Source organism: Seriola dumerili, unplaced genomic scaffold, assembly GCF_002260705.1.
Source record: "Seriola dumerili isolate Sdu_G_001 unplaced genomic scaffold, Sdu_1.0 BDQW01000105.1, whole genome shotgun sequence".
NCBI lineage: Eukaryota > Metazoa > Chordata > Actinopteri > Carangiformes > Carangidae > Seriola > Seriola dumerili.
In genome coordinates this window covers 3,619,334-3,641,406 of record NW_019174360.1, presented here as the reverse complement: position 1 = coordinate 3,641,406, position 22,073 = coordinate 3,619,334, and positions in this window count along the sequence as shown.

Sequence of the window (22,073 nt, the reverse complement as noted above, 5' to 3'; positions counted from 1 at the left end):
TGCTTTGGGCAATGAATTAATTCTTAATGATGCAGTCCCTCTAAGCCTGGAGAAAACTTTAACATGCACACATTACATAGGAAATTCCACTCAACGTATGGATATTTGCATATCACAGCAAGGGCTCAAATCCAGCTCATACTTTTAGCTTCTCTGCACTATCACAGCTGTCGTTTATGGTATAGGAAAAAAATGATGTCCAAAACATAAAAATAAAAGGTTTTTGCTATTTTCGTAGTTGGCGATAAGCTTGTTTGCTGATTGATAGCAAATTAGGATTTCAAAAAGTGACAGCTACCGCTATCAGCGATTACTCCCCGGGAGTGCTTTCAATATCCCCATACATAGAGTGTAGAGGTCATTCCACTGATTCAAACATTTTTGCAATAATGACTAAATATATAAATATATATATAATCCAAATTGGTATGAAAGTGGAAAGTGGAGGTCCTTTTTGCTGGAACATTTATTGATTTGATAGTGAAATATGTCCTCTTGCAAGTACCTTCTTTATAATTGACTGGACTTAAATAAATGTACCTTAGCAGCAAGGTGAGCGAGGGAAGTGAATGACAATGTGTAATTCCTCAGTGAGGTTGTCCCTGAGGTCACACATTGTATTAAACACCACCCCTCATTTTCTTGAATATACTTTGAGGAGAAATCCAGGGCTTTCATGGCTCACTGTAACCATTAAAAATCAGAACGAGAGGGGAAATTCTGCAACAAATGGAGGGTGATAAACAAATGTATTTATGGTCGCATGAATGCCAAAGCACTCTGGTAGAAATCCCCTCAGAAAATGGTCCTAAAAACATCTTTCCAGAATTGACACATCAGTCAAACACAATGTCAGCGACCTCAAAGCAATCAGGTAAAAAAGGTCACGTTTTTAAGTTGAATGTATTTCATAACCAAAAATCTAAATTAGATAATAAGTAATTCTGCTCTCATGTCGTTACAGAAGGGGAAATATCTTTATATCATTCATATCTATTATCTCTTCATATTTTATGCTGTTGTTAAAGCTAAAACCAGGAAATCACAGCTGATATGAATGAAGCAGACAGTGCTCACTTCATACTGATGGATGCATTTAGACCCAAGGAGGCTGTTTTCGAGTAAGGTATTTGATAGAGTTTCAATCTCACTCTGAACCTGTGCGCAGTGAAAGGTATAGGTAACATTCAATTACATACCTCTCTTCACACCGTATGTATTGAACCGTGGTGGGCCTGAAGTAGATGAAGGGTGACAGGGATAAGCTCAAAACTCAGTGGTCCTTGTAGTTTTACTAGCACAGAGTCACACTGTGATTGTGTGGTCTGTGCCACAGTATGGGCTTTTATTATGTTAAATGAAACTTGCTGGAACCTGCTTGAATTTTGAGAACTACTTTTTACAAACATGGGTAATGTTTAGAAATGCCTACATCTTTTCACAAGGATAACTGACCCTGAAATTCCTTAACCTATCCTTCTTATTGATTCCTTAAATACCTCATTTGGCAGAGGACCCCTGGAACTACTTGATTGACCCATAGAGAATCAGTGATTCCAGTGCACAGCAGGACAGCTGATCCAGGATTAGCACTACACAGATACCTGTTCTGAATGACTGATTTTCTAGCAACACTCTTCTTTCACCTCTTGCAGGAACTTTATATCCTCAACTTCTTTTTAATTAGATTTTCTGTTAACTCATCCTTTTGACACATTTGATTAACTATTAACCCTTAATAGTTATTATGATATGAGACCCTGACACCCTAATTGCATTACGTCAGTTCTGTAACACAAGGCATGTAAAAGCATTGTATGTTGCAGGAAGTGGTTGAGAGTAGATGTTGGGTTTTCCTGTTTTTCCTCAGTGTGTGATTGATACTATAAATTACTGTCAACACAAGGATGATTTTTGATGAAAGTTTATACGTAATTGTTTTTTGTTTATAGCCTCATCTGTGTCACACATTTAATGGTTCAAAAAGAACTGTTGGAAATGGCATCAATTGTCTGTTGTGAGAAGGAGAAAAAAAACTGTAAAAATTAAAAGAGGGCAATATGGGTCAGCTGTGTGAATGCAGTTCATACAGTTGGCCAGCAGAGAGCGATACACACACTATAATGGAGCTTGTCCAGACTGCGGCTTTAGGGAAAAGCTGTAAGCTATCCTCCTACCCTCTGCAACACTTCAGAGAAGCTGAAACTGTGTGTGAGTGTGTTTGAGCAACTGCGTGTGTATGTGTGTACACCCATATGTGTGTGTATCTGTCACAGTACTAAGCTTCAACCCTCTCCAGCACACTGAGAGCTGGAAGCTGCTGCCTGACATTCACAAACAATGGCCACGCAAGACAATGCAAACAAGATGCCTGGGATCTTTTCCCTGTCCCTGTGTGCAACAGCTTGCAAAGCTCTTGCTTCCTCCACCCACCCCTTTCTAGCTCCAACATAAGACATCGCCCAAGGTGTAGATTTATGTAACCACGCAGATCCCTTTCCAGCCATCCTTTAACCAAATCATCCCACAATCAAAGCACCTTTATATCTCATCCCCAAATCAGGCATGTTAACGCTAAAGCTTGTAAGTGCAAATCACTTTTTTTTTTTTCAAAAACCCTGCAATTACTCTGGGTTGATTTGAAACTGAATGTGTTTTGCAGTGCAGAATAAACATCCTAAGGGTGTTGTTTGAGTCAAACATCCATTTGGCTTAGTAATTTTAAAACTGCACACCAGAGGAAGGGGCGTAAATACTCTGGCAACACCTTGAATAGTAATGCTGCATGGGCAACCTCTAACATTTTGGGTTCACGTATGTATGCATGTGGGCATGTGTGTGTTTATGTGTTAGTGTATTTGTAACACAAACTATCGGTCCAGCACCTTTTGAAATAATGCCATGCAGGATTAAACCTGTGCAGGAAAAAAAAAAGTGCACTGGAGTTCCAGCTGGGTGAGTCACATTGTATTTGGAGGTAAAAGAGCTCAGAAGTGATGGTATAATTTCGAGGTGGAATTGCAGCTCATGGCGAGATGGACTGTTCTATACTCAAGGTTAGAAGTCTTCCAGTTCATTTTCACAGAACAGTTGACTGGTGAGTTTGAATAATTGCTTCCAACTGCGATTAGATTTGCTATATCTCTGTGCATGACACAGCAGAATTCTGAGCAGGGCCTTATTTTACAAATTTTTTTTGCAACATGATCACTAATGGTATACAAAAATTTGATTTAAAAGGCACTGCTGCTGCCCAATAGACCCACAACATCTGAATGTAATCTCCAACACTTACACTTACTTAAATATGTTCTTTCTGCAAAATAACTCCTACACTGCACTTACACTTTTTTAAATAACCTTGGTCAACAGATATAACAACATTCCTGCCATAATAGTCTGTTTCACGTAGTCACACACTAACATGTTTACTTTGATGCCTTTTCATTTTATGCCAGATCCACAGCAATAAATATATATTTTGTTCTCCATCAGCTTCAAGATGACTGTTTTCCCTCATTGGAAAGCACTTACAATCTTAACAGATCTACAGCAGAAATTTCTCGATATGTCACAAGTTGATTGTGTTAATGAAACTAACAATTCATTATTTTGTTGTGCCTTAAAATGACACAATCAGTTGATTCTCTCCTCTGTTTACCACACTTATGTATCTGTGAGTGTGGAAAATGCAATTACCAGTCAGAGGTCAAAGTGAGTGGCTTTTGTTATGATCGAGTTGGGGGAATCAGATAGCTCACAAAAAGAAATTCGTAGTTGAGATGCAGCTGCTTTTTCTAACAACTGTGACAACTGCAATGCCTGTTGACAGCACTAAAGTGCAATTAACACCAAATGATCCTGTCTTGTAAGATCTGATGAATCACAGTGGTAGATACCTTCCTTTATAAGCAAGGTCATGGTAAATAAAAGACACATCTCACATGCACGTCAATCTGCCATAAGTGTCAAACTGAAGTTCATCTTATTTCCTGTGGTACACTTTGGCTATGTGAGTTTTTAATTTTTTTAGAGCAGAAATAATAAATAAATGACAGTTTCCTCTAGGTGTGTACAGCTATGTGTGTGTGTCTGCCCAGCCTATGGGACAGTGCTGTGGTGGTACGGCACATGTGAGTCTAGTGAGGGTCAGTGTGTTTTGAGGCAGAAGCAATGCCCTTATATGCTATGTTCTGTATGGTAATGGAATTATTGCCTGGATGGATTGTAGCTTGGGGCGTATAGCTCACAGCACTGTGGAAGTGCATTTCAAGGTGGAGATTTAGGGATTTTAGGAGCATTTGAGGCTGAGAAGTAGAAGGAATAGTCATCTGTGTAATGATGGTAATATTATTACTGGGGGAAATGAGGCTAAATTGCAGTGGGGCCAACTGGAAGGGAAACTCAAGCCAGAGAATCAGAGTAGATTTTGAAGTGCAGCAGCACTTTCAACATTTCAGGAACTTTTCTTTAAAATACCAGGCCAGTTTCTTTCTTTCTTAAACAAGTTGAAAATATATTATCAAAGAAATTGTCACTATTATGATTAACATCATTATGATCCGAGTTCCAGTGTATGAAATCATACAGAAATGCATGGCGACATATGTTAGCATGTGCGGACAGCTTGCATGCCAAATGTGTGAGAGCGTGCCGAACGTGCGTCTCAGCTCTTCGGCTCCTCCTCTTTCAGCATGTCTGGAGATTTGTCTCCTGCAGATTGCCAGAGCTCCGGGTGAGGCACTTCAAAGAGCTATGAGAACTAGTTAGGCTGAGAGTGAAACAGGGGGAATCAGCTCCAATACTCCAATCAGCCCGGCGGATGGGAAGGCGCAGCTCATGATCCCTGCTATATTCCACTCTACAGAGCCAAAAAAACAGAGGGATTTCAGCCCCTCATGGATACCTTGCAGCTTGTAAAACCTGCTGGAGTATGCTACCTGTAGACTACTCATGAAGCACAATAAGCAGAGAATATGACAATTAAGGGGAAAAAATTAAAATTGATATGCAAAAAACGTGGCCTAAATTTGGGTTTATTCACCACCTCCTGTCCTGTCTCTGTGCCTTTGAAGACAGGTAGTTAGCTGCTGCTCTTAGTTATTCTCCAAACACAGACCACTGTGAGTTTGGAAACCTTAGAACTTAAGTTTTGGAATCCGATTCTTGTTGGGATAGATAATTTATCCTGCTTTCTCTATCTCCCAATATGTAGGGGGTTTTTTTTACCCTAAAACCTGACTTAGGAAGATATTGAAAAACTGAAGAAAAAAAAATTGCTTTTTTCCCCCAAAAGTACTTTGGAATGAGGAGGTAAAAAGTAGTGAAAAATAGAGTGTTATTTCAAGGCTTTTCTTTAGTAATACCCTTACAAAAGCTCTGCAACATATGAATTATGTTCATAATAATGATGATTAATCATCACTCCGTATGGTAGTAACATTAAAGAAATCAGATAAAACATTAAAAATTGGAACTTTGATGCTAAAGATGGGCAGTGTATTGAAAAACCTGTGTTTATATAAATTGCCCATCAGTTACCATCATTATGCTTTGTGTAGTAATATGATTGGCTTTCTTGTGTCTCATCACAAGAGAACAAGCACCACTCCACCCCCTTTGATGCCATCGTGGACCTTAAAATGAATACGAGCCATGCAGATTCAAATTGGAGGTCCAATTTCTCTTCAGCTCAGAATGGAGCAGGTGGATAATCACCACCACCCTACAAAAGCTAGCTTTCATTCTCTCTAATGATCAAATCTATGTGGAAGCCATTAGCCTGCTATTCTACTGAAACTCCATCAAAAATCCTGTCAGAGCCACCCGAATATTATGATTTCAATTACTGTGGTTAGATGTGTTGAATATTGTAATAATGCTGAATCTATGTGTGTGCGTCTGCGTGGGTGGATGATGGGCGGGATGTACATTCTACTTTTAAGGTCTTATGATCACAAAACTGTGCAGTATTTAACTAATGGATAAAGATAAGATACATGAAGGTTGTCGCCACGCCAAGTCTTCCAATATAACAGTTAGTTGGATTCTTATTGCTTGTGGTCATCTTTAAGGTATCTATGCTAATAGTAATAATACATTTAGAGTCTCTGAGGACAATTTAGAGTCTGTATGGTTTGAAAAGTAGAAGAAAACTCCTACATAACACTCCCATGTTCTTCTGGCATTTATAAGAGTCAGTAAACAGTGCATGCCACCATACCTGTGTATATTAATTTTACTAAAGGGTGATTAGACCTTATTTTTCTACTTCTTACAAGCAAAATAGGAACTGATGGACAACACATCTCCACTTCTCCTGCTGTACAAAAATTAAGCCAAAATATCCCAGATACAAGCACTGCCATCTTGTGCTGGTGACTTCATTTGGAGTCAGAGTCTGAGCAGTAATGATCGGCCAGTGGAGCTGCAGTGTTGAGGTACCACATCAGTATGATATGAACTACCTAAAATGACAGAGGCTATCTTCGGGAAAAATGTATTTGACGTGTACTTTTTTTTAGTTTGGCTGATGTCCCATCCGTTAACATGAAGGGGGCAGGGTTTATGACCTATACTGGAGCCAGCTACCAGGGGGCAAAAAAATAACTAGGAATCTACAACCATGCTAGTGGCTCTGTGAGGCTGTATTCTTGAGTGCTCACAATCTTAGCTTAGCGTGTTAGCATGGCAAGAATTTCTAACTTCTACCGTCAATGGGCCCCTGCAATGGAGCCTCTGTTCATAGCAACATTTCTAGTTGGAAAGTCAAATAAATGACTACAGAAACACGCACAATGACTACAAAGAGATGCAAAACAACCACAAAGACACTCAAAACTATGAAAAAAGAGGTACAAAACTAGCACAAAATACTTAAAGACTCATAATGACCACAAAAAAATGCACAACATCTAAGCAAAATGACTAAAGCTTCAAAATGAGGACCTGGACCTGAGGAAGTGAATGTGTAAGTGTCTGAGGGAGCATAACGAAGACACACCTCATCTGTTTTTGTGAAAAATCAAGAGAGATTGTGAAACTTCTTCCTTGAGATATGTCTCAAGAAAAAAACGTTAAAAAAAGGCAGCTATAAATGCCAAAACTTGTTACATTTGACTTTATATTTGGCACAATTTTTCTCTGACAACCTTGATAGGCCTGTGGATAAATGTCAAGGGGGGTCATGGAGTATATCCATCACAGTGATAGGAGGTACCTGCTTTCCAGGTAATCCTACACACATAACAATTGAACAATTTACACTAAACTACTTTCCCATGTCTCCTGCTCGTTTCTGTCCTTTCCACCTGAAGTGTCCAAACAAATCCAAGTCTTATTGCTCCTGATGTGACCATCATTACTGCCACTCTGGGCGGGTTTCCTGGTTGGTCAGGAGGATCATCAATCATGATTCATCAGCTTCCAATGCCCACATGTATTTCAGCCTATGAATCATTACCATTTAGATTACCAAAAACACATGTATTTTTCATATTTGAGTTATTTTGAGGGAATAATCAACATTACAGAAAGAGGGTGAAGTCATACTTGATCATCTGATTTTTGAGATCAATTGCTCGACTGTGTCTTCAGTCATTGGGGAGGATTTAATTTTTGGTCTCCAGTGGAATAAATAAATAAATAATAATAAGAAAAAAACCCCCAGCTGTCTCTGTTGTTCCAGTCTCCCATTTTGCCTACTTCACAGCGTTGGGAGATAGGTAAGGGTGGAGTAAATTTGAACAGGATCCATTCCAATTGAGACTTTGCCGTGTTATTTTCAACCAGACTCCCCTGATGCAGTTGCCAGCCCTTCACATTAACCCTCCCTCCCTGTTCTCCTGACCCCTTCCATACCTCCAGCCCTCCATCCCCCTCACCCCACTCTCAACCCCAGCTTGCCTCCAAGGGATCAATTGTACAACAAATTCAATGAATTCTTTGGCAGGGTCTGTATTTCCTCTGAGAGCACCGGTTGCTCTTGAGCTTTGAGTGAAAAGGCGATGGGAAAGGAAAGATAGGGAGAAACGAGTGAGTGAGAAAGAGGGAGGTAGCGATGGAGAGATGGTGAGGGAGGGAAAGAGCACCTTTGATACCACTGCATATTTAGCACTGGGCTTTGACGAGGCTTGGCAAAGAGAGGTGCTGTGTCGTGGCGTCTAAATGAAAGGCGCCAGACGGAAATGAAAAGGGGCAAAGGATAAGATCAGGAAACACAATAAGGAGCTGTCTTGTAAACACACCTCGATGCCAAAAACAGATAATAAAAGAACAGGCTGATGAAGCAGTACTTTTATTTTGCTTGACAGAGGGTGTGTCCAGGTCATTATCTTTTGAGATGGATTTAAGACGTGTTTCTGGCATTATGCTGACACCAACATTATTTGCTTGAGGAGCTAAATAGTTCTTTGTAGTTTTGCAATATGTCCTCCCTTTCTCTACCTCCACCTCCTCCATTTCCTTTCACAAAGGTAAAACTGCAGAGAAAAGATCTTACAATACAATCAGAGAGAGCAGGACTACTTGTTATTCAGTGCTGTGCTGTGAATTAAAAGATCCCTCTGAGCCACACACAGAAAATACCAGCTAATAACATTCATAATGTGTATGAGTAGAATATGTAAGTAAAGATTTAGCATTACTATTGATTTTATTCATACATTCTGTAAAAGGCCATCATAACAGTTAATTAGCTTTAGTTGGCCTTATACATTATGTATATTTTCCAATACAGAAGAAAAGAATGGATGGTGTTTCAAAAATATGCCTCCAAATGCTTAACAGGGGTAATTAGAAACGTGTGTGTGTGTATGTATGCTCTTCTTTTGAAATTATGATATGTGTGAACTTTTTTTACCCCCACAGGGACAACCAAAACGACAGGGCACAGCAAATGGACAAAGCACATCATGTATACCAAAGGATGTTCCAGCACACTAATGAGTTGAGGGATCGCTGTAACTCTTTCACACAAAGGAAAGAGTCAAAGAAAGATCAAGTGCATGACTGTAGAACATTGTTCTAATTGCATCTAGTTAATATACAGTGGGTGTCTGGATAAACATATTGTATGAAGGCTGCAGCGTCTATTAAAGAGTTTGTCTTGCATTTTCCAGATCTCATCAGGTTGGATGAACATATTTTGGCTTTATTAACCAATTAGCATGTGTTGCTGTGGTAACAATGTTGGCATACTTGTAATGGTGCTTTCTTCTAATGCTCACATAGAGCAGGAGATGGATGGAGCAATATCTTATCTCCCTTCATGCCATGTAGTCATGTTACACAGGTCCTCCATCACCACCGACAAGATCAGTGGTGACTGATATGTAGAAATGTGTTTGCAGTCACGGATGGCCAGCTCTGAATTTGATGTAAACATCATATCACTGCAAGTAATGTGCTGAGAAGTGAATTTTAACAGCCATACTGAGACAGAGCTCATGATATTTAATTTCAAATATTGGCTTATTGTAGTGACATGGCTCTGAGGTTGGTAGGGTGAGCTGGCACAGACCTGGGCTAGGCTGTAGATTATGTTGAATGAAAGGAATGTGAGTGCTGCATAGATTTAGCCAAAGTCAGGTTATTCCCTTTAATTTTTTAATTTTTAATTTTCAAAACAAACAAAATTTTAAGCGACTCATAGCATGTCGCAGGAACAAGGACATTACTTTGCAAGCACTGAGCAAAGTGTGGAAAAAAATTAGATTACTGAGCATAGCAATGAGCAATTTAGCACACAAATATGTCATTTTTAGGGGGAAAAGGGTCTGCAGGTAATGACTTTGGAGGCAGACAATAATCAGGGAAAATTTCTCTGTCTACCTTTTACTACTTTGTCTGCTTCACTCCACTGAATTGTCTAGCGGCATAAAAGACAAGTCTTGCCTTTCAACACGTTGAGTGGTGCAATGTGACAGATGGCTTTGTGTGTACATAGATGGAAACTTCATGGTGCTGTGAAGATTAGAAGATGGTCAGCACTAACTGCTGGGTTTGACCACCCACACATGTTTGAGTGACATCTCATTAAAAGAACATTTACAGGTACAGTATATATATTTTCTGGAATAAACAGCTCTGTAGATTGCACCAACAGAAAATGTGTAGGCACTTCAAGAGGGAAAATATTAAACAGCTTAGTTCACCTAAATCATAAAAAATGTATTATTTTATTTATTCTATTTACAGATAGATTTAGTTTTATCTGGCAAGGTTCTGGGATATCCAAACTTGATGTTCTCCCTTTGACCTGATATAAGGTCAGTGAATAGGATTAGTTTGTGTTTATCCAGCATTAAAAAAAACACATTTGGTGATGTAACACTTTTCAGATAAACTGCCACTTCTTTATGGATCGAGAAAATTCTGCGTTTTAAGCCAATTACACCATTTGACACCCATTGAATAACTTGAAAAATGCCTTGTTGCAAATCTGAAAATAAGGCGGTTTTTCTTCAGATCCTGAAAATTTATGGTGGAGATATATGTTTTTCTCAGGACAATGATGCAGCAATGCGGTGTAAGATGTGTAGTTATCCGTGAATTACCTCTTTTATTTTGCTCTAGTTTGATTCCATTAATTCCTAAATATAAATGTACTGTATGACAACATGAAAGATACATCTTTGCCAGATTATTACATCATCAAAGGAGCTGTCTATTGTAGCCCTTGTGGGATTTATGCAGGAAAGATGCTGATTACATGCATGAAGGGAGGGTTGTACAATAGCCTCCGCTGTATCTTATTAATTTTTTAAAAAAGTACAGCATGCTATGTGCTACACATTACAGAGATAGTTACCAAAACACCCTGTGTAGATCTGAAGTGTATAGCTAGAGGCTGTTGGAATTCAACTCCATATGGCATTTCTTTGAACACAGAGAGGTTCTTTTGCCAAAAGAAAGTGTTTAGTTATGTATTTTGCTTTAAAATTATAAAACCGCATTTTATTTGATCCTTTCCACAAGGAATGGAGTTATACTTTTATAAAAGCAGCCGATTAAAAGGAAATCTCTGGCAAACACAATATGAACATACTTCAGTGCACACAGAGAAGTTACAGAATAAGTTAACCTGCTTTGTTGGTTCTTTGTGGTACATCAGACAATGAGATATCAGAGCTCTGCACATGTGCAGAAAGTGGATCAACAAGGGGAAACTATTTCTGTGAATCCTGACGCCACACTGAAGCCACACAGCGGTGACAAATGAAGCAGCCCACGCTTAGCTGGACAGCTTGCCGTGATGCATGAACCTCATTGTACACTACAGGCAACCACATTCATTGCCGATTTAATGGTGTGTTTAATTAGCTTTTAATCATATTTTGATTCAGCGTCTTTCACGTCTGCGAAGTAAACCTGGATTTCTCCCTGAGTTCATTAGCTCAAAGACGAATGCCCCATCGTTTCCGATGGCTTCCTTCAGACCTCAGGTAAATCTAACCTTTCATTTAGATCACTAAGGGGAATGACGAGAGGATCACGAAAAACACTGACAAACCAGACTGTAAGCTTAATTCATCAGGTGAGAAATCAAGTCATCAGAATGAAAACACTTGCAAACTATAAACCAGACTGCCTCCACGGGCTCCATTTCTCCTCTTGCTGCCAACCGTCTGCTTTGTGTAACATCTTCCTGAACTGTAGGTAGGTGCCAGACCACCATGCATTTTTAATTTGCTTTGTCTCCAGGATGTATAACGCAGGCAAGGTGTCGAAATGAGATAAACGTCATGCTCCAGAGGTAATTACAAATTCGCTACCCAAGTCTAGGTCATTTCTCCAAACTCTCAGAACAGAAAAAATAAAATAAATAAATATATAAGATGTCCTTTTTTTTAACTTCAGCTCAGCCTGTCCTATGTGAGTGGTTGTTAACTCCCCAAAGTCACTTTCCCTGTCTGTCTTAAGAACAGAGTTAGCGGAATCGTTTCCGCCTCATTTCCTAGGCAACCTCTGAAACCGACTCCTGTGTCAGGCCAACCTGTGCTGACAACCCCCTGCTGGAGTGTGCACGCATACACACACATGCGTGCACGCGCACACAGTAGCCGCATGCAGTCTGAAATCCAGCATGATGTCTTGGATCTTCTCCCTCTCTTCTCAGATCTTGATTGACTAGCTTCTGCTCACAGCCTGCCAACCCTCCAGGGTCATTTACGCTGCAGCAAGAAGAAAAGAAATGGCGAAAAGAGACAGATCAGAAAGAAGAGCCCAATAAGAGGAATGAATAGCAGAGGTGAAAGGAAAGAGGAGACCAGTCTCATCTCTAGCTGTCAAAAGCTCCTGCTTTGTGAAGCTGAAAACCTTGTCTCTTTTTTTCCCCTCCTCCGCCTGATTTTTTTTTATTTTAGGAAGCTCCCTCTGGGATTTTGTCATTAATTTATTTCTGCGGAGCAAAGTTGGATTTCAGCTCAAAAAAAAAAAAGTTTGCCAACCTTGGAGCCAGGGCCACACAAGGAGTTGCTTCATATGGAGATTACTGTGGGAGATTTCAAGGACAGATATATTTGTTTGTTTGATGTTTAAAAGAAAATGGTTAAATTATCATTGAATATCATTTATTCTGTATAATGAGTTTTGCGCTCCTTTGGTGCTCTTAAAAGCAGAATCAAAACATGTGCTTTGGTCAATGTTTGGGACTTTAAAACTGGGTCCAGTGGTTAAACATCACTGCAATTTCCAGGTCTTTCCAAGTATTTTCAGTGGAGTTCAAGTTCAGACTTTGGCTCAGGCACTCAAGGACATTAAGGGGAGTCGTTGTCCTCATCTTAGCAGCATGCCCAAGGTAATTGTTGTGATGGGGCTGGAAGCTTGGTGATAGTGACTGCTCGCAGAGCTAGTTAGTGAACTGCTGTAGCTGGCAAGCTAATTTATTTCGTAAGCTGGCCTGATCAGGCTAGCGCTAGTCAGTCACTAACTAAGTAACTAAGTAACTGTCAGAAATTTTTTCTATACTACAAATTTGTTCTATTCTCTTCCCCTTGTTATTTTATTCACCATTTCATTCACTTTGAAAATGTTACTGAAAAGGGGAAAATAATGCTCTCCAAGCTAACAAGCTCACTGACAGTCATTAGCTTAGCTTGGGACAATGGGACAATAACTTAGCACACTTTATTCAAAAGATGAATTTGTACCATTGACTTCTGCAGTGAAGTTTACACTCCTTAGACAGGAGGTTAAATAACAGTGAGTGGTGCAAGGCAGCCAATAAGCTTTTGTTGCTTCCTTTATTTTTTACTTTTTGGTTCTCAGTGCCCTCAAAGGTCAGCACTGTTTAGGGCTGAGATGACTTGATACTGGCCAACGGTGCAAATTTGAAGGTCAGGGTTCATTGACATGGGTTAGAGTGAGGGTACAGATCAAAGGTCAATGCCAGGTGTAAATGGGTCCTAACAGCAAATGGTAAAAAGGTTTTGCCATGTTCTTTCAGAAGCTGGTGGAGATAGTGGGAATGGCAGGGAGTGAGAAGGTCCAAGATGAAAAAAGGTCTGAAGCTGTAGGAGAAGATGGGGAGACGCAGCCTACAGGCAACCATTTCCCATCATGTTCCCTTCCAATGCAACCAAAAAGGCATTCTGTGGTTGTTCAAGATATTGTTGATTTTGTATGGCACTTTTACAAATTTCACCCAGCTGCTGGACTAGCCTGAAGATGGAAAGGTGTGATATAGTAGATAGTAGTGCTTTGGTGACATTACAGGGCAACACATCTGTCAGCTGGAAAAGAAAATAAACAACGCTATGACAGGTAAACAAGGTGTCATTACAGGCATGTTGGTGAGCAATATTTTCTGAAAATTACATTCATTTTACCTCAGTCCCTTGGTAGCCAAAGCCAAAGTATGCTACATAGAGAAGAGAAGAAATAAGTTCATATGACACGTGCTAAATGTCAAAAATGTAGGAAAATCATTTACTCTAATTGATTTTGATGGAAAAAGGAAAAAACTAAAATCAAAAGGCGCAGGATGGAATCATACGTTTACTTTCACATCAGCTCTCACTTTCATTTCCTCTCCTGCCTGTTATCATGATACGCCGGTGTCCTGCTGATTGTTCATGCTTTGAAAAAAGAGAATCAAACTAACAGAGCGAGTGCAGAGCAACACATAGTGAAGATTTGCCTCCATGTGTCTTTTATTTTCTCAAAGGCGCTCAGCTGACACACACCTATGTTGATGCACACAAACACATATTGAGGCCTGTCTCGCTGGCTTATTAATACATAGAATTTCTCAGGGATTTTAAGAGTATTTATTGTTCATTATAACAGACACATACGCATACAGCTCACACACTCGACAATATTCCCACACTAATATTCATAAACAGAGCCTCACTTGGATCTCTTTTGGAAAGCCGGGTGTACTTTTAAGTCGTCATGCGAGTTGTAACTCTGCCCGAGCTTCACGCTCATTTGCCATTTCTCATTTGTACAAACCTTGAGACCAGCCTATCTGAATAATACAGTTGCTCCATTAAACTGCAAAACTAACGCAGTGCGCATAGTTGCTGGATTAAGTGCATTCTCTTGCTTCACAGGTATTTTACAATGTACTTTCTTCTCGCTGAAATGAATTTGAATTTGGCACCTCAGAGTCAAATAGGAATACAGGGCTGAAAGGAGTGAAAAGATGATAGTGAAGCAGCTGACGTCTTCTCGGCTGTTTAAAATGTAACATGAATTCTCATTAGGGTTGGAAGGGGCTGTTGCAGATGGAGTAATCCTTGGCAGGCACGGTAGCAAGCGCACTAATATTTCCAAACGCATTAATACGTCAAGTGCATTTGGGTATGTGTGAGAATGTGTGTGCGTGGGTCTTACTGGTGGCTGGGAAGTAGGACGCCGGCAGAGGGAAGTCGACACACAAACACTCGACACTGGTGTCGATGTGACAGAGACAGACACACACACACCCCAATCCGAAGCTGAATCATGCGAAAAGTGCCGCTGCCATCGAGCTGTGATCTGTTAATGCAAATTTAGGCCCAATCACACCCACGCTGACTTTGTTTAGGAGAAGAGGGGAGACACAGGGAGAAAGGTGAAACGAGAAGAGGAAATCAGAGCCTCGTTGATAGGAGGAGACAGCTGGGAGATAAACAGGAAGGCAGAGGAAGAGGGGGAGATCTTATTTGTAGTTAGAAAACAGTGTTGCCTCACCATCGGGAATGCGACAGAATAGACAGACAAGGAGGGATGAGTAAGACTGATGTCTAGGATTTTAGTTATCATGAGCTGTTTCTCCTTCACTAAACTGCAGGATTGCAAATACAGCACTCATGGTTGAATAACCAAATAAAAAAGTTTCTCATTAGGAATTAAGAGTTTAAAAACACAAAGGAGTCTTCTACAATGTTAGAAGTAATTTTAGAAAAAAATGCATGTTTCTCATTCATGCTGAAAAGCCTCTTAAGTTTCCAGGACATACCTCATGAACTTCTTCATTTCTCTATATTTTATACAAAGTATAATAAGTTGCACAGTGGCTCCTGTAATGTACATTTCTTCACCCAGTGCATTTCTGACCTTTGAAAATATACAGCCAGCTCTTAGAATATGGCACCGGCCCCAGTGCTGAACTCTGTGGCCCTGGGGAAATGCTAATCAGCCAGTTGGGACTGGTAAAAGGCCGGTATACAGTAGCTTTGCCTGAGCTATTGTAGCCTCTAGCTAGCAGATAAGTCTACATTTAGACGTTTAATATGATTCAAAACACTGATATAGTGCTCTCAGTGCCTGCTGCTGCTCCCTCGGCCAGCAACTCATGGAAATATACCAACAGGATGTAGTCTGTAGGACACAAAGGTGACTGCTGCTGATAGAAACTGATGTCTGGAAGTGGATTTATCTACTGTGTATGTGTGCTGGACTGTATAACGTAAAGTCACAGTATGGTGAAGATCCTGCATATGTGTATCTAATGAATGGTTGCGGATCTAAATGGGGTTGGAAAATTCACCTTGAAGCAATATTTTTTATGTTAACTGAGGTGAAGGCACTTTGTAGAAGAAACAGAATGTATCCAGTTTCATCAACAAAAGAAATAAAAGAAAAAAAATTGAAGGTTCAAGGTATCACAGTGCCACCCACTTTGTTTGAGTGACAGGAATGATAGGTTATTTCTGAGAAGTGCACTACAGAAATACCAGACTTTCTTTCTTCACTTTACAAGATTAGCCTTGGCAGCAGGTCACTGTATTACTAAACTTGACTACTATTGGGTTCGATGGTGACTACTGTCAACATTTAATTTAGTTTAATTTAGTCAAGTCATTCATTTGAGAAAAAAGCTTAATGTTAGAATATGCCCATCCAACTCTACTTTTTATTATTTCAAATTGCATTCTGATGCTATTCAAGGTCAACATTTTGCTGCAGTTGCCAGGATTTCAGAAAATACTGAGTCCAAATTCTCCCCTTCCATTTTTTTCTTATTTTTTAAAAATGCCTAAATGTCTAAAAATGCTAGTAAGAGATTATTTGGTCACATATCCCAAAGTCATGGATGCTTTCATTTGTTTTGAACTTCAGGTAAAGCAGTATGTATTTTTACAATAAAAGGTTCCCTGTGGATCTTGCAACCTTAATCATGACAGATTTCCCAGCCTCTCTGGATTCTAGACAGATGGTAGAATATGCACAAAAACACTTCTGAGTTTCAATTTTTATTCTTTACGATTGCTCTTCAACATAGCCTTGCAGAGGATAGTGTTTTGCTCTCACCATTATATGTTACTTAAGAGGTAAAAAAGGGTTGTGTACATGAGCTATTCAAGGACGACTTCCAGAGCACAGCCTGTTCACCGTACCCAACTCTCTAGATGCCTATTTTGACTAAAAACTGTTGATTGATTAGATGTAGCTCAGTAATGATCTAAAATTGCAAAGTTTAGACTTCCAACCACAGGCACAGGGTTCACCTGCAGCAGCTCCACAGCCCCCACACTCATCTTGAGTGCACAGAATATTTGAGTGTCAGACTTGGTTGGAGATGTATTTGAATATGGTCTCATATATCTGCGCCCTACGATGCAATCTGTCTTTCCAGACACTTAACCAGGTTCAAAACAAGACATGTCACTGGCAGGATAAAGATGAAAAACACATTCTTCATGTTTACTCATGCATTCACAACACACTCCACTACTATTTTCTCACACTATAATATCTACTATGTACTGTAATTGCACAGGAAAGGACTCAAGGATGGGCACAGGAACACAGCACTTTGCTTCGCAGTGTTTAACACAAACAAAAAACTGCCTGCCATCTCTGTCTCTTTGCCCCCCCCCCTCCACTTTCCCTTGTCCTCAGAATCATCCACCGTTCCTCTTACCCTTCTATCTGCTTTTACTATTGTTCTCCATTTCTGTATTTCTTACCCTTGCTCTCTCTTTCTCTCTCTCTCTCTCTCTCTCTCTCTCTCACTGCAGAGTCATCTATAGAATGTTAAAAGCCTCTAACGCTGTGATGTCCCTGCAGAGCCCCCTGTCCTGAGAGCGGAGGCTGAGCTGAATGCTAAATGGTTCGATGCACAACCTGTGCCCGTGCCGGGTGTGTGTGGAAGTAAAATAACGGATGTGAAAAGGAGGGGTGGGGAGGGTGGGGGGTCCAAGAGAGAGACTGAGAGAGTGAGGGTGAGAGTGGATGGGGGCATGTGTGGCGGTGGGTGGGGAGCTAAATGGGGTTACAAAGGGGCTGGCAAATGAGGCATTGCCCTGGTCTCTCCTGTGAGCCATGTTAATGAAGATGAGTGAGGAGTGCTAGGACTCCAACTGAGCTGTATCTAAAAAGAGAAACAGTGAAAAAAAAAAAAAGAAAAGGTGTTTTTATCCTCACTTCCTGTTGCTGTAAATCATTATCTGTAGCTGGATGTCCAAATTAAAAATTTATGAATTTAACTCATATTGCAAAACAGAATGACTTGGGTAAAAATAGAGTTAGTCCACATTTACTCAACAGACAAGCTTTCATTTTATGACTGGCACTGGGTCGTGACTGCACGCCTCACTGATGTGTGTGTCAGTCAGAATATTAGCAGAATGCCCATTTCATTATGAGTGCATTTGCCATCGTCTTTTTGCTCTCTGTGAACCCACATGGTACCACTTTGTCAGGCAAAAAAAAAACAAAAACAAAAAAAAAACAGGTGTGTGATAGCAAAGATTAGCTTTAATGAAATTAAAATTTCATTTACAGAGAAGAGAGTTTCTGTTTCCTTTAATTTATTTTTCTGTGTGGAATGAAAATTAAGTAAATTTTCTTTCAACCTCAGCTCCATGTCTGATCGGCTAAACCACTGAATTGAAACCATCCAATAAAGAGATTCAATGGAGAACAACATATCTGTCTAAATTCATGAAATGTAACATAGTCTTGTCTGTTTTTGTGATGAACAGACAAGTGTTTTATGATGATGAACAGCTGATTTTAAAGTGTGTACAGGGCCTTAAAAGCACACTGTGGAGTTTTTGACCAATGGTGGCGCTATGGAGTAATGTTTTTATAATTTTTTTTTTTTCACTTTTATTTGCATTGTGCACGAGGATATTCATTGATGTGTGCGATCCCACTGGTAACACAAGACATTTTTGCTGCAGGTTTCACACTGTTTCATTGATCGACATTCAGCGGCTGAAATCATGCATCAAAGGCAAGAAAGAAAAGGAATGCAAGCAGGCAAACATGACTGTAATCCATGCACAATTTAGAATCAGCTTTGCAAATGTTTTATGAGGGAGGAAATACATTCAACGTGTCTGTCAGACCTCTATGACACAATGCATATGGTGACTAACACTGGATGTAAGCAGAAACTTTGTGCACAAGAAAATTCTACTGGGCAATAGTTATTAAGCTGAAGAAGTATGTCACAGTAGGGGCTGCAACTACCAATTAATCGGTGGATTATTTTCTTGATTAATCAATTGTTTTTGTCCATAAAATGTCAGAAAGCAGTAAAAAAAGGCCTCTTATAATTTTCTACTACCTACAGTGATATGTTTAGATGTATGAATGAGCAAATGTTTTATGACATACCTAAAATGTTTAACTTATTATCAAAATAGCTGCAGATTAATTTTCCATCCATCAACTAATTGATTAATCCAATATTGCACATACCTGATGTTTGAGGAGTCACAAGACAGAGAATGAAATGCTGATTTCTAACTTGGGACAAGCTGGGGGCCAACTCTATGAAAGTAACAGATTATCAGTAGCAGCAGAAGTTGAGATCCTTATTTTAGTGCCTTATGTGGGTCAATCTTCAAAATCCAGTACAGTACATAATGCAACTCAGTAGCATCTTTCATAACACCCTGATTGCCTGGCAAAGATGGACATCTTTCAAACTCCATGCCCGAGCTCGCAACACAAGATTTCTGTTAAAATGTTACAACTTCCAAGGTCTTTCCCAGAAGATCCTCCAGAAATTACACAACCCCTTTTTTTCTTTATTACAGGATGTGTAGCCTCCCTGTGACTAGTTCTGTAAATCCAGTGCCCATTTTAGTTAAAGATAGCAAGTCATAGTCAGCAACAACTAAAGGCTGACTGGTTGTCAAAGTACATACAATCATGATTTATTACTTACTGGAAAAGCCTAATAAAAATTTTATGGACCAAGTGAAATTTCTCAAAACTATACATTAAGCATCATGGCAATATTAGTGGCTGTGGCAACACACAATGTGTTTTCAAAAACAACTCTCATCCGCTTTTCATCACTTGGACACACATCAGTCCAAGCGTTTAAAGGCAAATGATTGGCCCAGCAGGCAGCAACCTTGATCAAACAGCAAACAGAGGCGAGAAAATGGTTTGAAAACACCTGATGTTAAGGCCGGTGAGTCAGCAGGCTCATTAGGTTTCTGTCAGGAACACCAGACAGCCATGGCTTATGTGGCTTGTACGGTGAAAACTTTGAAATGGTACAGACTTCCAAACACATTTGTGTCAAGTAGGCCTTTAGGAACAAAGATGAACAGCAGCAAATGACAAGATCCTTTTCTGACAAAAAGCACATTTTATCATTCCGACTTGACAGAACTGACATACATGCCTTTACTTTCAAGGAAAACTTTGAGTCCACGTGTCTCCATTGGGGATCCACAATGGTGCAAGCAGAACCAGGATCCATATTTATTACTCAAACAACTGAGTAAAATCCTCATTAGTCAGTGTCAGCTGACAAAAAGAGAAAAGTGAGACATATATTTAAGATGTTCTTAAAAGAGGACTAAATATGAATGGGTGCACTGCTAAAAATGCATAGCCTGGGACCTGGGGAAATAAAGTGGTAGCTGAGAGCTTCTAAGGAAGCAGGAATTGGTGACAAATGCACCACCCATATATAAACAAATACAAACCTCGCACAAGATGATGCATTGAAACCAGGCTGCACACGCATACACACACACATACAATCCTACCTATGTGCATCTACATATGCACTTTATTGCACACAAATGCACACACAGTCACACCTAAATGAACAGGTGCTGTGTTTAGCATTATCTAAACACAATCAGGATGCACTCACCAACAGCACAATTTGCATCTCTCTCACTCTGTCTCGGCATTTCGCCATGGCTCGTCAGCACTTTAGTAAAAGGGCTTTTCACGCACAAACACAATAAAGCCCCCAACAGGCGTCTCAGGTGGGTAGCAAAGCTGTAATCCTCTTTCCATCTAAGCACCTTTTTACTGTAGGTAGAGGAGGGAGAGAGAGCTGAGAGCCAGAATTTGTCACCTCTTTCCTTCCCTCAGCTGCAGGAGTATTTGCATAGCATGTACACAAGGTGTGAGGATTGATTTAATTGGCTATCTTGTCTTCCTCACCAAGATATGTTGCTGCAGGGGAAAAAAAATGTGGTGTGTTTGAGAGCGAAACAAAAGATTTCCAGCCTTTTTCATAAATGTGTGCGTCTCCCTGTCTATCTGTGTTCATGCTTACATGGCTGGCAGTGTGTGTGTGTGTGTGTGTGTGTGTGTGTGTGTTTCTAGCAGTGCCCGGCTGTGTGCGAGCGTATTCACGTGTACGGGAAATTCGTGTGCATCTTTGACAGGAACGAAAAAGGGTTTTCAGAGTGAAGCGGCGAGGCCCGAGACAGGAACACACACTCTTTAGCTGAGAACACAGGCCTCATTTAGGTTAGCACAGGATTAGCCACGCCGAGCCGCACAAGCACAGGAATTAAAATGCAAATGAGGACAAGGATTGCACAAGAGGCGTGCAACAAGACGAGGATAAAATAGCATGGGTAAGGATGGATGCAATGTGTGCTGTACTAGTATTATTTATATTGTTGCTGTTTTAATTGCTGCTGTTCTGGAGATGTCACACTAGCTGAAGCAGATCGAAACATGTATTATATTAATAGGACTTAAGATATCAGGCATTAAAATGTATTTCTCTTAATATGAATATACTGGCAATTAAAGTGGTTGTTGTAAACAAAGGAGTCCAGAGGAAACAGAGGGATATGCAAAGACTGGTGGTACACTGTGACTGCTACTGATTACAGTTTTACTAAGTTGCAGTTTGAATGCACCCATCCCAGCTGTGTGAACACATTTAAACAGTAAGAAGTGTAAATGGTCAGTTTAAAAGTCATCTTACTTGTGTACTCAGCCAATGAAAACATTTTTTATAATACATCATTAAAGGATTAAAATAAGAAAAACAGTAAACCTAAAAATTAATTACAAATCAAATTCATTCCATAATGCTTGAGTTTTCACAGCTTTGCAGGTAGGATTTTAGGTAGCAGCTAATGATGTGTGAGCAACTTACTTTTCCACCTTGATATCTCTGAATGCCCATAATTCAAAAGTACAGTTTAAAACACTTATTGTAAAAAGGGCTCTAGTTGAAATTCTCCTTAAAAAACCCAACTTATATTCCACCACTCTGGAAAACTACAGAGCTGTCTCAACATTTTTTTTATCCAGGGTCCTAGAAAAAGTTGTGTTCAAACAATTACCAAAATATTTAACAGATATTAACCAATATTCCATAGATTCTGATAGATAGATAGATTATGGCTTTT